Here is a 16,620-nt window from a genome sequence, read left to right as displayed (position 1 = left end):
TCCTCGATGGAAGAGTGATTAATGCAATCAACTAGAGACTGGAAGGATGTAGGTTCGATTCATGGTAGAGGACATCTTTTCTCAGTGTATTCAATATCATAGGTGAACAGGCATCCATGTTTGAGCAAATAAGTTTTTAATATATTTGAAAGAATATTCGTTAAAACACTAGCGCCGCCATACCAACTTCTCCCAACTAAAGGCCATTTTGAAATCCCTATGTGATACACGGTGTCTTTGTCGAACAACTGTCAATTGTCAAATCAGTCACGTTCACTCAGCCCCCTGGCAACCTTATACCATCATATGGAGTTTGACAACGACCAACATATCAATAGTAATTCTTCAAAAGGGCTAATGAGACTTTTGTAAACAAACTTATTTCGCTCATTATTCCGCTACCGAGTTGAGTTTCATGAAAAATACACATGAATCAACATCTTTATCCTTGGTAGAATCAATTTCAAATGTTTTCTGTGTTGAAATGATAACAAATTAGGAGAAATCAGCAAAACAAAAGTTTGTTTACAAATCTTATTAGCCCTATTCAAATGTTGATATGGATATATGGGGCGTTATAGCTATAAAGCCCCAAACAAAGCATTATGTTCGGCACTATACACGATATTCAAGCATTCCACACGATGTTTTGCATCTTGTGGGATGATTTAATACCATATTATTCAGAAAATCAACATTTAGTAACTATTTACAGCTTTTAATCATTCGATTCAAAATTAATGTTTTGATTTTCATGGCGGTGATGTTGGCTGTACAGAGACTTCGTCCTTGACAGGGGGCTGCGTTCACTTAATAAACGAAATGGCGATATGAACGCATTTTCTGACTAATACTTTTAGTACTTGTATTGTTGGCAGCGCTGATATTTGTAATGGGTGGATATATACCTGTTTTTGTGTATACACTTCGTAGAGTGTATTCATTTAAACAAAATTAGGTTCACCGCTGTTCTATACCGTTTACATTTAGTTGTAAATTTTTGTTTTGTTGCTTAATTTTAACTAAGTTTGAGTTGTTCTCTCCTTTGGTTAATACAAAAGATTTGTTTTTGTTTCTTCGAACTTGTTTGTTCGGTTAAACTTACCATGATTTTGTTGTTTCAAACGAAATATTTGTTGAAACGACTGAAAAGCCAACAAATGAGTTTTTTGGTAATTTCAAAAAACAGTATTGATTGAATCAAACCTGACTTTTGTTTGTCACTACATCAAACGGGAAAATTGTTATTTAAAGCTAAAATTTGTTTATTTTTACTAATTTTTTTTCTGTGTGTATCATGAAAAAACGTATTGTTTAGACCATTCTCAGCCACACTAACAAAGGAGATACGTAACAAAGCAAGGACAAACGTATAAGAGAATCTATTGGAGGTCTGCCAAGCGGAAAAGAATCTATGTATATTCAAGATGGTTGGTGGCCAAATGTTCGAAAAATATCAATGGTTTTTAGCAGTCCTTAAAATTATTAAAGCTTATTTTGAAAATTTAAATATTTACTAAAAGCGTGTCAATGCCAGGAAAACAGGAGCTGGCGGGTGCCCTGAAGCTAACACAAAAGATGTCGACATACTAGTATACGACGTTCTTGGTAAAGATTCGCCAGCCTTGGAAGGATTAGCCATTTCGGAAAGTACGGCGAAATTGGTGAAGGAGGCGCTTTATGAGAAGGTAGGGTTGCCACCCCTCCGGGTTTGACCCGGAGACTCCGGTTTTCGGGAGCGATCTCCAGGCCTCCGGGTTTTATGTCAATTTCTCCGGGTTTGGTGGGAAGAAGCATAATGTCATTTTTTATGGAATTAACTGATTCTTTACAAAATATTTAAAAAGTCTTAGTTAACTATTACTCTGGTTCAGATTTATTTTGTCCGACTAACCCTTTATTTTAAGGTGGCAAAGATGAGTTCACCAAATATTGCTGACTTCTTTCACAAAGCAATGAAATGAAAAACAAATCAAATTTACTATCAATTAAGAAAAGTAATATTTCGCTATATGTTACAATTGAAATGTTGCATCCCACTAAGTCGCTCAAAATGGTGTAAAAAGTTATTTTGCTGCAATTTTACCAAATTACTTCACTGTTACACCAAGGTATGACAGCTTTGTTCTAATCCAACTGACTAGCTGAACATCAAACGAGTTCTTCCGGTGTTGTTGCTACTCCTGCAGCGACCCTTAACTGTTGGCTAGGAAGGTAAGTTTTGCCCCTTTGTTGCGACCTCTGGTGATGAATAACCGATACCACATAGTGCTTCTCATGTGATGCCGCAGCCCTGCCTCATTTGCACTCCTTTTCCTGTTGGAGAGCAATTCTCGTTCGACTTATCCTGCACAGCGAGAGTAGCTGGTGCTTTTGTATTCTTAACACTCAGTGAAATGCTACACCAGATTAAACCGATAAAACCGTTCTTAAACGTTGAAATTTACAGCTTTACTTTAACGTAGTAATAAATAGCGATTAAAGTGCTCTAAAATGCCGAGCAATCGCTTTCCGTCTAGTTCCACTCAAAATACACCCCCCCCCCCGGGCCGTTAAAATCTCCGGGTCAAAGCCTCTCCAGAGGTGGTAACCCTATGAGAAGGTGAACTTTCCAACTACATCGTGGACATCGAAGGAACCAACCACAGATTCTACCAAACCGTCTAACTCAAGCGCCAGGGGTTCAATAATACAATCGGTTCCAAAGATAAGTAAACTTGGTAAATTTCTTTGTGTATATTATAGACGAGAATTTAAATAACCATCATTGTTTAGCTTTTGATTCACGTTTCAGGAGCGGGCCATTTGGCATAATGGTCATTTGTCATAATTTTGAGAAATGATCACACTGAAAGTCATTTGGTATAACGGTCATTTGGGATAATGGTCACTTAGCACTTGGCTTTAAGCAGCACTAAGCAATAATATTGATGTGTTGTTATCCATTACCCAATATTGATTATATTTCGTGTGGATTTTTGACATTTTATAACTGATTTTGCTTTATTTTAAATATGAGCAGTTCTTTTGAGTTTCATTTTTGAAATTCGCGTGTTCATTTTTTCAATTATGGATTCTTTGCTATCCCGTATAAATAAATACCATTCCAGAAATCTTCAGAACCATTTCCAAACTATTCATATAATACTCACCGCATTAGGAATACTACTGATATATTCCACCATTATATTTCAACTATTATACTACCATACTCATTTTAGTTATCATTTCCAATATCTTCCGTGTATCCTATATTGAAGATTTGTATACTACATTGTACTTTTGTACCAGAGGTTAATATTGCTCTGGTGGTCTTTGTTATTCGTATATCTGTTTACATTGATCCAGAAATCTGTAGTTTCACATGGTCAAAAATCCTCGTCTTTTAATAATACGGCGATAGCTCAATTGGATAAAGCGTCAGTCCACTTAGTGTCAGCGAAGATTTCTTCGTAAGATGGAGTGTAACAAAATAAAACTCATCAATCGATAAAATTGAAATGAGAAGGGGAAGAGGTTTTTTTCTACACCTAATATTTTATGCATCGCTAGACCTAAAATATTCATGCCACCATAATCTGTATGGTTATCGAATGGTATGTTGTCAAAATGTATAAGTAAAACAGCACATTTTGGTATGGTGACTGTTCTTAACAACCCGTTGTTTGTATGGTCGAGTATGAAAAAACGACACTGGTTATGTTCGATATTATACCAGGCAATGGTTAATCTATTGTTGAACAAACCATATTGAAAACGGTAATGGTTAGCATATGGTACACATTTATGCGGGATGTTTGTTTTGGTATAGTATAGTGTAGAACTGCGATCCACCCTAGGGGCAAGACCTAGGGGCAGATCACTCTAGCAATGTATAACAAATTTGCAAAAAATGCATTTAAGTTCCATTTTTGCATCAACTTTGCACTCCCTCGCAGAAAAGATTATTTAACAATCGTCCTACGCTGATCCACTTTGTTCGATGTTTTGTTGAATGTATGGCTGTTTTTGTAGGGTTTTGACATCTTACACGCAACGCAAAATACATTACGAATTTCTATTTGAATGGAAAGTAATGCATTTAATTTCGCTGATTTTTAAAAATGCCTCACAAGCGATCTGTCCCTATAGAGGAAGACAGTGAATAAACGGGATCAACCTAGAGTAAATTTGAGCAACTCGTTGCATTTATCCCACCTTTACAGACCGGCTTCATTTTGATTCTCATCCAAGTTCACATTGTGACAACTGTCACCGATATCAGTTAACAGTATTTATTATTCGTTTATTTTACATTAATTTCTCATTTATGGATCTGCATGAAATATTGTGTGTAGTTTCTAAACTAATGGCCATTAAATAAAAAATAATAGCACGTTGAAGCTAAATTATGTGTTTGAGGTCCGTATTGTTTTCCGAATAAAAGAAACAGAAAGCTCAGAATTAATTTAGAATGAAACATTTCAGGTAAGTTTGTTACATAGTTGCACTTGCCCCGGAATGTTGCAGGAAGAGAAGCAAAAACATCGGTAAACCTTACAATTGTCGCTAACTACTAGCGCCATCCCACGACCATTCCGTGAAAATTAGTCAGCGTCATATGTTTGACAAATGACAGAATGACGGCCGTCGAGAACAAAGAAGAGTGCATAACTACTGTCAAACCTGTCTCGCTCTAGCGGCACACTCTGCAAGTGAAAAGTGAGTTGTTTTGGAAAATTTTTATTATTTCTAAGTTTTAGGTAATAAATTCGGTCCAAATTACGCTCAAAGTGTTACCGGATGGTGGTGGAGCAAAAAGTGCGTATCGGTTACATGTTTCTCGTGAAATTGGGGGTCGAAAAGTCGAGTTGAAAATTGTGAAAAAGTACCTCTTGTGACAGCGAGCAGCAGACGAAAAGATGAACGATGCGCTTTCCTCTCCTGCTCACCCTCAGCGTGACTCGTTTTCCCCTCGTTCGGGAGTGCTCTGATGGTTTGGATGGTTTTATTCCACGAGCAAGGCTTCAGCTGCGGTTTGCTGTTGCATGCGTTTTGTATCACGAAAGTCGATGTGTACTTTTGTAAGAAAATTCTGCAGCTGCTGAATCGGTTGTTTTTGTTTTGTTTTGGATTTTCCTCCAAGGTGGGTAGATAAACCGTTTTCGTCTGGTTCGTTCGGTTGTTGGTAAATAAATGAACGGGCAACGTGAGTATGGTTAGAACTATGATGTTTGAACGGCATATGTGAAGTTTATATCCTTAGAGGGTTTTGGATTTCAACCATCAAATTTTAAATGTAGTAGGTACGCTTTTTATAACAAATTAATGCTCTAGTAACGTGTATATAACTGGAGCCTCTTAAACGTTGCGTGGCTTTTTTATAACATGACTGCCTTTAAATGTGGCGTTTGTTTGACTATAATTAGATAGCTCCTTCTTCCCGCGAACAGAAATACCTAAAGAACGTCTTTCGTTGGTTATATTTGCTTGATGTTGAACTGGTCGAATATGGAATCCATCCGAGAAACGCCAGAAATATACAAACAAAAAATCAGCTGATCAGAAACGTTTCATTCATGGAATGCCTTATATATGCAAAGCACTAGCATTCCGCCTTCTGACAATCCTATACCAACATATGGAGTTTCACTGCCGAAAACCTGACGTGCCACTATTTTAATATTTGGTAATGATAGTAACTCGTATCTATTCAGGTTTTTTTGCTGAAATAGCGTGTTATATTTCAGCAAAAAACATATACAGGAATCTTTCACTTAGGTCGCTAAACTAGATAATTACTGAAAATTGATACCGCGCGACGAAATGTAGCACCTAAAGACAGGGGTAGACTGGTTGTCAAATCACATATTTTGCGCATACCCAATATCTCGCCTCGGTCCAGCACTTTGGACCCCGATTTTTGGTTACTTCACCCCAAAAAGAGAATATAGGGTAAGCGGTTTCGCATGCCTCGTGTACTAGTCGTTGACATATTTGTAAAAGTTATTATTTATTGTTATTTAACCGTGATGTTGGATAAGAAATACTTACTAGACAACGTCCCCCTCCCTAAAGACTGAATCAAAATTTTCATTTTATTTTCGTATTTATGGTTATGACGATAGCTGCACAAGTTTCATGCGAACAGCAAATCTCAAAGATCATGGAAAACATGCGTTTTTCGACGGGTTCAGGATATTTGGCATAATGTCATTTGGCACAAGGGTTATTTAGCATAATTCTGAGAATCGATCAGGCCATTTGACATCATCATCTTCTAGGAAAAGGGAAAATTTCAAACTTGGCGAGAAGCGAGGTCAATTGGCACAATTTCGAGCCGTGCTACTGTTGCGGGTCTTTTGGTATAGATTGTACAGGAAATCACTTATTTAGCATGATGGTGACAATGCAAAATTACTAGTTATGAATTTGTTACTATGATTTTGTTGGCTATTTTCGGCAAATTTGAGACTAAGCGAAACGAAAGCAATGAAATTGAAAGACGGATAGGTATTCTAGAGGGAATCAGTTATAAACTTAGAACTAAAAACTAGGACTAGGCAGACTCATATGGACATGATCGAAAGGAAATGTGAAGAATTCTTTGCCTTCTGCTAAGTAGGAGTTGGGCGTTGCACCCAAGTCTACCGCATGGTCTATGGTAGAACATAACTCATCATCATGTTTTACCGCCGAAGGCGGTTTTGGTTTAGCGTTTTACAATTAGATGAAGAAAGCCTACTTTGTCGTGTTTTCACCGCTAAGTAGCACAATATATACCAAATTGTCACGACCAGATAATTGGTTAGGGCGGGTGGTTTGCCTGTAGCCCCTCTCCCTCTTGGGCTGACTTCTATCTGGTCTGTCTGAAGTTTTGGTAAAAATTGGACTGCCTGAAATTAACTCAATTGCAGTAAATGCGATCCGTCAATACATTACCAGTGCGTAATATTCGCACTAGTTTTTTCACATACACATATTATGGTTCTGATGAAGAATGATGTTCATAATGCCTTTGATGGTTTTTGAAATGAATAAATTTCCTTTTCCCTTTGAATTTTGATGATTATCATTCATATTTTTCCATTTTTAATAAATTTTCTTAGGGTGCCAACAACCGACCACATTTTTCAAAATGTAAAAAAAAAATAAATTATCATTTTACGAAATTGTTAATAAATTTTTTCAAGTTGACAAAATAAATTAAGTTCTCTCGTAAGTTATTAGCTAAGGCCTCTAGCTTTCCATTGGTATGCTTATTCCCATATATTGTTCAATCGGAGTAATGTTGTGAGCCAATAACAAAAGTGTGTCGACAACCGAACACATTCCCCTACCTTTAACAGGCCGACAAGGGTACCCGGGTATCCGCAAATTGAAATGCTCGTAACCATGGCTTTTTTAACCGATTTGGACACTTGGATTCAGAAATTTTTGATTCTGTGAAAAAAATCTAATAAGTTTATCTGGTTCTTGGAAATCCAGCTTTTTCGCAGTAATGTACCAGTACTAGGGTATCATTTGTAAATTTTAATAATATCCTAGCAATATGTTTAAAAAACTCGGAAATCTGTTATTTATTGTTGCGGGATCATATAGCAGTATGACCTAGGAATTGCCACTCACGGCCCCACGGGAACCTGCTCCGGAATGTCCGTTCCGCGGTCAAACCAAATGTTTCCAGTACTACGAGATTCAACCTGCTGTTGCAATTCCAAGCATTTTGATACCCATTTCGCCAGTATTTTATTGAAATTCACAAATAGTATCCCAGCAATGGAACATGCTTCCGGAAATCCGAATTTCCGGGAACCGAATGAATTAAGCTGTTTTATTTTTCATTTTTTTTCATCCAAAAGTGTCGAAATCTTATTTATTGGCATTTCAATTTTGTGGGTACCCTCGTCGGCTTGTTACGTAGTAAAAAATTCAGGAGCTCCTCACTCGCCCTCTCACTATATCAACAATATTATTAACCCAAAAGATTGACTTAGTGAAGTTCTAAGATGTCACAAAGTTTCAATTTCCAGCTATGGATAATATATTGGAGTTTCATTAATAGAAACCTAAATAATAAGATCGTTTAGTATAATGTCGTTAGGCATAAAAGTTATTTGGCATAGTGGTTATTTGCATGATCACTGCATTGAAACGAATACTTTAGACGGAATATTAATTACTAAATCAAAATAAAATCGTGTTCCGATTATTTATATTGAACGATAAAGTATAAATAACAACAAATACAAAAGATTACAACATATCGCGATTGTATAACATTCCCCCGAAAACCATTCCCCAGAAGAAAAAATACCGAAGCTTTTTCCCCACAAACACATATTCCAGAAAGTACTAATTCCCAGAAAATTATTCCACCGAAAAAAAATTTTCTTCTATTTTCTCAATAGACAATTCGTTACATTTAGATCATGTGTACTTGAATACTTGTTAAAAGTTTGCTATTCACAGTATTTTTTAATATTTACGCATTGTACTTAAATTAAACGCATTAAAAAGATGGAAAGATCTACGGGTGATGATTATATGTTAAATTAAAGCTTTCGATTCCTATTTGGCAGAAAAAATATAATTGGTTTTGAACCAATTTTTGCCTATAAAACCGCTTGCTCCGCATGTAGCAATAGTGGCGCAATTGCTAATTCCAATTGCATTCAGTAGATCTTTCGCAAATTATTCCCAAAAAACACTTCAATTTTAGGCCTCGAGAGTAGAGGACCCCTTGAAATTTCGATGGTACATGATGCAACAAACATCAAAGAATGTTTAAAAAAATCTTTAATATAATAGTTCGAATATGTTTTTCCTATTTTAGCCAACTTCTTGCTCCAGCTATTCTATAGTGTGCTGAAAATAATGAATCCCCTATGTTTGAGAAAACCGGTCAGACGAGTGGATAACAAGTTTCATTCCGAGGACTATTTGGCATAAATATTCAAAGAATTGCTCATGTTTAAAAGAAGGAGTCAACTCCTATGTTCGAATAAACCGAGCATACGAGTTGATCACAGGTCATGCCCTTATTGATTCATCTGCTACATAAATTGCGATCCACGGGTCAATCGGTACATTAATCATTGAACGAACTTTCCTGCCCTTAGTACACATGCTCCTTCCAGATAAATCAGAATCCAACTACAAACAAGCTCTAGAGTTGATAAATACCATAGCAGCCAACAATATTATAATTAATCCATCGATTGTATTGACAGATTTTGAAACCGCTGAGATAAACGCTATAGCAAGGATTGTTCTCAATTCTGTACGATATGGTGCTTTTTCCACCTAACGAAAAATTGGTGGAAACGGATCCAAAAATTGGGATTATCTGGAATTTATTTGAAAAGCGTGCAAATGCAAATCTCTTTCAGACAAACCCAGGCCTTGAACTTTTTGAAGCCTCAAGATGTGCCTAAAGGCTTGGGTATTATCCGTGCTTCAGCTCCGGAACAAATGTCCCCGTACTTCGATTACATAAAAAATACATTTTGGGAAAGCGAAGGGTTGGAAAACACTGCGCACAGGCACAGGCCAGATTTTCCCCTGAATTATGGACCATGCGATACAACACCCTCAATGACATACCCAGAACCTCAAACGCAATAGAAGGGTACCACAACCAATTAAATGCACTCTTAAAAGGTACCAGTGACCTTAAACTTTATGCGGTTGTCAAAGCATTCAAATAGGAAGAGCAGTCCACGTCGGCGGAATATATGCTATATCTGCAAGGAGATATGGTAAACTTGCGTCGCTGTAAAAAACAGGCATGAGAGACAAAAAAATAAAAGTAGTTTTAATGGCCGACCAGGAAGATGGTACAACATTAAAAGATACCATTTTATCAATAGCCCTTATATTCTGGTTGCAGTTGAAAATCGAAATAATGATCTTGCGCCTTTCGGTTTTTCTGCTATTTTCAGCGCATGCAACTAAAGCGCAACTGGTGTAGATGTTGCGCAAGTTGATTCTCTAACTTGTACACAAGATGCGCATTAGTTGCCCACTTTGAAAATAGGGAAAAAAAGCGAAAGGCGCAAGTTCAATATTTAGATTTTCAACAGCAACCAGAATATTACAAAACCAAACCTGAATATTAATACAAATAAATAAGTCATCTTCAGTTAAAATACCTCAATTTCTACGAAACGGTTTTTTCTGGGGTATGAACTTCTGGGTATTTGTTCATTCTGATTACGGTTTTCTGGGCAAAATTACTTTCTGGGAAAAGGTTTTCTGGTAATTGGTACTTTCGACGGAATGGTATTCTGGAGAATGGTTCTTTCTGGGGAAAAAACTTTGGTGTTTTAGTTTCTGGGGAATGGTTTTCGGGGGAAAGTCGTACAACCAATGTTACAGACATAACCGGAGTGAAGTAGAATACATTTTAGGCTGTTAATACGAATGCTACAATTTTGACTATCTTCTAGTAGGTTGTATTAAAAACAGTTATTTCGTTATTGCTAATGGAAACACCGAAATATCGGTACATGTACATCTAAAATATTTAAACATGTATCCTCATATGGTAACCCTGAAAAGAGCATTAAATGAGAGTGAAACAATTCATTTAGCAACAGCAGAAAATCGGATATACTTCTACAATTATTTCGGTATTTCTATTAGAAATACCGAAATAACTTATTTTAATAAAACTTTTCAGAAATTAGTAAAAATTGCAGCATAAGTATTAAAAGCCTAAAGTGCATGCTGCTTCATTTCGGTTATGTCTCTGACATTATCTATCCTTTCTTTTATTCTAAAATAGAAAAATTGTTTTGGAAACCTGATAATTGCATAACCAAAGGCGATTTAAAGCTACACTTTTGTGAAATCCCGACAGAAAGCAAATTAAAGTGTTTGTCCAGCGAGCTTTCTGTCTCGTTGTTGTAGTGAATTATGGCCCCTTATTGTGGTGAGGTTTACCCCCGCACAAGTGCATTTTGCCCTGCCCATTTTTCAAAGTGTTTAATTTGTAATGATTTTGAAACATTGCATATTTTTGCAAAGCGTTATGATTGCGATTACAAGGGAAAATGTTGGATAAAAATATCACAAATGATGTTCTCCTGATTAATGTTCTACAGCTAAGTTATGATCATGCATCCTTAGGGGACGCATTTTACCCCCTCTTTTCCTAAATAATAATTTGCTCAAACCTTAACCAAGCAGATTTCCTAGAGTCAATCGTCACTTATGATAATCGATTACGAATGCAGTACCAGAACATAACTTTTAATGGAGCTTTTCACTTCGAATTTGCAAACAAAAAAAGTAAGATGCACATTGCGTCATTTAGCCGCATATATAATAAGCCGGCCCTAATGTGAATGCAAAAATCCCGTCATGCATCTATAATATCCTATATTCACCGGGTCTCTGTAACCTTTGCGGACTTACTTCCCTAGTCTTCAGCACGGCAAAGGTTTTCGGATGATTAAGTTCCAACTGTACGATTCAACTGTCAGAAGTAATAAGAGGTCCTGCCTCGGTTTATTTACAGTATTTATGCGTCACATTGATCGATTTATCAATCAATGTACGCTTAACTCTTGATACCCATAACTAGGTTGTTATGTTCGATTTCGAACTATACAGTATAAATGGTTTTGCCCCCTAAGTGGGGTAACAAAATAACGCCGTTACACAACAGCTCTTCCCCCTTAAATTCTCACATATATCGAACACAATTGACATTTATCAATTCTCAAATATTTATAAACAAAATTTCGATCGGTCTTGACGATTCTGTTTTGTTCGGATCGCCCAACCGGAGTGATGACATTCTTCCGTCGCTTAGCGCTGCGTTCGTATTCTGGGAAGCCTCGCAAGCTCTCTCTATCTTCGTTAGCGCTTGCTATTTCCATCTCAGTCAGTAGAACTGAGAAATATATATTCGATCGAACCATTAAGTCCGAATTCTTCAACTTCGGCTGACTTTTGCAGGCATTGACCTGTACGTTTTGAATTTCCGCCTGTAAAATATATTAAATAACACTAATAAATCGGGTATGGTTATAAGGATTGTGGTTTTTGTACCACCCCTCATCTCCCGCTTTCATATTATCCAAAAGATTCGCTACATTAATAGCAAAACTGTCCTTATATATTGCCACATCATTTGGTTGTTCCTGTGGTTCATGTAGTAATATTTGTGTTAAATTTAGCATATAACTCTTTGTCCGAAGGATTAGGTCAAATTGTGTCCTAAAAGTAATCGAGAAAATCTTCTCTGATGGAAATCGTCCATAGTTTGTCGAAAAGCTATAAAATATAATTAATAATAGAATAATCTGTTCCTCATTGTCCAACTCATTAACTTCTTGCTCAAGCAAAAACTTTTCAATAATTTTTTAACGATTTTTTATATTCTTTTGTCTGACCCTTAACATCAAGATTATGTGGAACATTCTGGAAAGCCTTATTATTCTGCTTCTCAAGAATATATATATAAAAATGTTTAAGTTGGACTGATAATCACCGTCCAAATCCAAAACAAAAATGAACAAGCAAAACAGAGCAAAATATGCTACTGCCATAATCCACCTCCTTTAAGAAATTATTCTCCAAATGCTGTGGGAAAAGAAACTGGAAATAAGATGTTTCACTATAAACTTTACTAGTTTGCGGTATAGTAGAAATGCGTTGAAGTTTTATTTTACGTTTTGTTGACATTATCGGCCCATATGATGTGTCAAAACTTGTGACAATATTTTCATTGCTTCTATCTATACCAAGCCAATGTATGAAACTCATCATCAGTTTTTTCATCATACCTAAATTGCCGCTACTGGCGCTCAAGAGTTTTAAAGGATTGCTATGTAAAAACTGCGGCACAAATATCTTGTCCTGATAAAACAAACAGGGGACACCTCTCAAAAAATTCATATTCTGCTCAAGTGAAATTATGCTGTTAAAGCGCTTGTCAATATTTTGCAACCAATCACATGTTATACAGTCATTTAACTGCTGCTGCATTGTCCTTACGGAAACCTGGCTGCGCGAAGACATATTAAACGCTGAGCTCTCGTCAAACTACGTAATATATCGCTGCGACCGCAACTCAACAACCAGTCATCTGCGTAGAGGCGGTGGCGTCCTAATAGCGGTAAAGAACAACCTCGTAGGCTCGCAGCTAAGCTTATCTGGAATTGAACGCCTGGAGCTAATCGCCGTGCGTATCGCCCTCCCGAATCAATCTGTATATATTAGCTGTGTTTATCTCAGGCCAAATAGTGATCCGGATTTGTATCACGCGCACGCTAATGCCGTTCAAACTATTCTAGACAATGCTGGCAGCACCGACACTGTTCTCGTCTTTGGAGACTACAATCATCCACGCCTTCAGTGGTCGCTCGATAATGATCTAAAATGTTACCTACCTATTAATGCCTCTTCGGAACAAGAAATAGCTGTAACGGAGTCTATGGTTGCAGGCGATCTGTACCAGATCTGCTCATTGACGAATGTGAACGGGAGGATCCTCGATCTTGCATTCGTAAACAACACGGATATCGTAGAGCTGCTTGAACCTCCGACTGCTATTCTCAAAGTCGATCCTCACCACAAACCGTTTGTCCTGCGGCTAGATGTACGTACCAACACTGGAGATGATTCATTTCATTCGATTGACGAGCTTGATTTTGACTTTAACCGTTGCAATTTTGACGAAATCTCCGCACTGATTGCAACTGTCGACTGGACCGACTTAATGTGTTGTAATGAGCTTGACGAAGCAGTCGCGCTGTTTTATGGCAATGTATATGACATATTCCGCCTAAAAGTTCCACTGAAACGAGTCAACAGGAGGGTGGATTTCAAATTTCCATGGTGGAACGCTGAGATTCGCCGTTTGCTTAATGCACTGCGAAAACCGCAAGCGTTATTTCCGCCATAAGTCAGACGAAAACAAAGTTACTCTTCGACGGATAGAACTGCAATACGAAACGGCCCGGAATTCCGCTTATCGTATTTGAATCATGTGCAAAATAGCCTTCGCGATCACCCCGCAACATTTTGGAAATTCGTTAGCAGCAGAAAACGATCTGGTAGTATTCCCACTGACGTTTTCCTTGGAAACACAAGCGCGATCTCCAGCTGATACCGTAAATTTGTTTGCTGATTTCTTTCGCGGAGTGTTTAGAAGCGACTATACCGTCCCTTCGGAAGAGTATTTGGAAACATTACCATCGTACAACATAAATCTCCCCTATCCCACTGTAAGCCGTCTTGAAGGCTCTGACTGCTGTTGATTCGTCGAAAGGGCCTGGCCCCGATCATCTCTCGCCCCAATTTATAAAAAGCTGCGCCCACGTGCTATCTCTTCCGGTGTGTATCATTTTCAATCGCTCTCTCGCTGAAGGCATTTTTCCTATCGCCTGGAAAGAAGCTGCTATCGTTCCCATTCATAAGGCTGGAAATATTCACAACGTCGAAAATTACAGAGGTATCTCATTATTAAACTGTCTCTCCAAAGTTCTCGAAAAGCTGGTCTACAACGTCGCGTATGCAGCTGCATCCCACATTATCTCGGAGTATCAACACGGGTTTGTCACAAAACGATCAACAACTTCTAACCTGATAGCTTACACTTCTAAGTTGTTTCCCGCCGTCGAGAAGCGTCATCAGGTGGACGCAATTTACGTCGATTTCTCAAAAGCTTTCGACAAAGTACCGCACAACATCGCAATCTTGAAATTAAAGCGTTTGGGATTTCCCACCTGGCTGACTAACTGGTTGCAGTCGTATCTTTCCGATCGCTCGGCATTCGTGAGTATAAAAAACACGCGTTCAAGCACATTCAGAACACCCACAGGTGTCCCGCAAGGCAGTCATCTGGGCCCGCTTATTTTTATTCTGTTTATTAACGATATCTGTAGTCGGATCAAGTCTGGGAAATTGCTGTACGCGGACGATCTCAAAATCTTCCGAACTATCGCTTCTGCACTTGACGCCGTAGTGCTTCAAGAAGATATCTGTACTATTCAAGAATGGTGCACGCTTAACGGAATGGAAGTCAACAAAATAATCAGTTTCGGACGCTTGCTTACTCCAGGACGTTATGAATACAGCCTAAGAGGAAGAACAATTGAAAGCGTCGACTTGACCCGTGACTTGTGAGTGCTCTTCTATAGGAAGTTGAGCTTTTCCGACCATATCACCGCGACAACTGCTAAGGCTTTCGGAATGCTGGGCTTCTTAAAGCGGAACATGGCGGACTTCGATGATTTCTACGCACTAAAAGCACTCTACTGTGCCCTGATCAGAAGTGTTCTGGAGTATGCTGTGCAAGTGTGGGCACCATACCATGCCGTTCAAATTGACCGACTAGAGCGTATACAAAGATGTTTTGTGCGATTCTTCCTGCAAAGAGTTTTTGTTTTCGACTTGCTGTCAGGTAATATCGACAGTCCCGATCTACTCTCGGGCGTTAATTTGTATGTGCCACCTCGTGTTCTCCGTAACCCCACTCTGTTGTGGATCCCTAGACACCGTACTTCATATGGACAAAATAATCCACTGGAAAGATGTTGCCGCAGATTTAACGAAGCTTCTTCAGTGTATGATTTTAACGTTCCCAAGCATAGATATAAGATATTAATAAGAAATATATAGTTTTAAAATGCGTCTGTACGGTGTATACCGAAGATAAGGAAATAAATTTGTAAATCTGCTTCGTAATAATTTTTCGACAAAAACAAGCTTGCATTGAGTAAATTTCCAAACACACATTTCAGTGCAAATTGAGCAACTGCTATTTCCGATTTCCTCATTTATCATAGAAAAAAATGAGAAAAATCTTCTCCAGTTTAGAATAAAAGCATCCAACCATGGCCTGCTAAAAAGAGGAATACAGTTAGTGTTGCCATTAAGCACTACAAGTTTTAAATTTTTATGTTTTCCTCTAAAGTGAACTCTGACTTCAATCTCCCCAACCAAAACTAGTATTACATCATTGACAATTATCAATTCCTTGGAGGATTTCTGCAAAGGTTTTGTAAATAGCGAAAAATACTGTGTTTTATTAATTATAGAAATGGAGGAACCACAGTCAACCTCAATTTCCAATTGTTTATCTTCTATTTTTACCATTCTAATATACGAATCATTTAATTTGTCAACGGATGTTACATTCATACATTTTAAACTAACTACTTCTGACACATTGATGTCAGACTCCGTGGTGCTAATCTGGCTCATCTGCTCCGTCAGATCCTGAGATGTATCTGAAATACCCAGCTTCATTTGTGCTACCATCTTCACAGCTTCATTCCTAAGTTTGAAACAGTTCCTTTTCAAATGACCTTCGTTACCACACAAATAGCACAACGACTTTAAATTATTACGAGACTTCCCGAGCTCTACGCTCAAACCTTTTATAATGGCAGAAATTTGTATGTCTAGACTAAGCAACGTGATAGTGATCATATGCTCGCCATGTCCTAATTGGTAATCTGCCATCTTGTTTCAGCGGAGAATATGTAACAGTTGGAATGAAATGCTATTAGCGTCATGGATTGTATTACCTACTACCGAAGAATGCGAGCTAACATGAAACACAGCAGCTACTACACCTACAATGTCGGAACACAAACTAACGATTTTTTCTTATGTTCCCTT

The 16,620-nt window shown here is 37.8% G+C and overlaps 1 protein-coding gene across 3 annotated transcripts in view; it reads left to right on the top strand.

Moving 5' to 3' along the window:
• The first annotated feature begins 4,628 nt into the window (after positions 1–4,628).
• The window catches only part of LOC131683886 (YLP motif-containing protein 1-like), a 35,416-nt gene continuing 23,424 nt past the window's right edge, over positions 4,629–16,620 (top strand). The window contains exon 1 of one of the 3 annotated variants that reach the window (XM_058966261.1): positions 4,629–4,701. The gene's annotated coding sequence lies outside the window, so the exon portion shown is untranslated. Of the gene's footprint in view, positions 4,702–4,781; positions 4,801–5,017; positions 5,126–16,620 lie in introns of those variants that run through there. The other 2 variants (XM_058966264.1, XM_058966260.1) reach the window with 2 other exon arrangements.

Source organism: Topomyia yanbarensis, chromosome 2, assembly GCF_030247195.1.
Source record: "Topomyia yanbarensis strain Yona2022 chromosome 2, ASM3024719v1, whole genome shotgun sequence".
In the NCBI taxonomy this organism is placed as follows: domain Eukaryota; kingdom Metazoa; phylum Arthropoda; class Insecta; order Diptera; family Culicidae; genus Topomyia; species Topomyia yanbarensis.
This window is presented reverse-complemented; position numbering and strand designations above follow the sequence as displayed.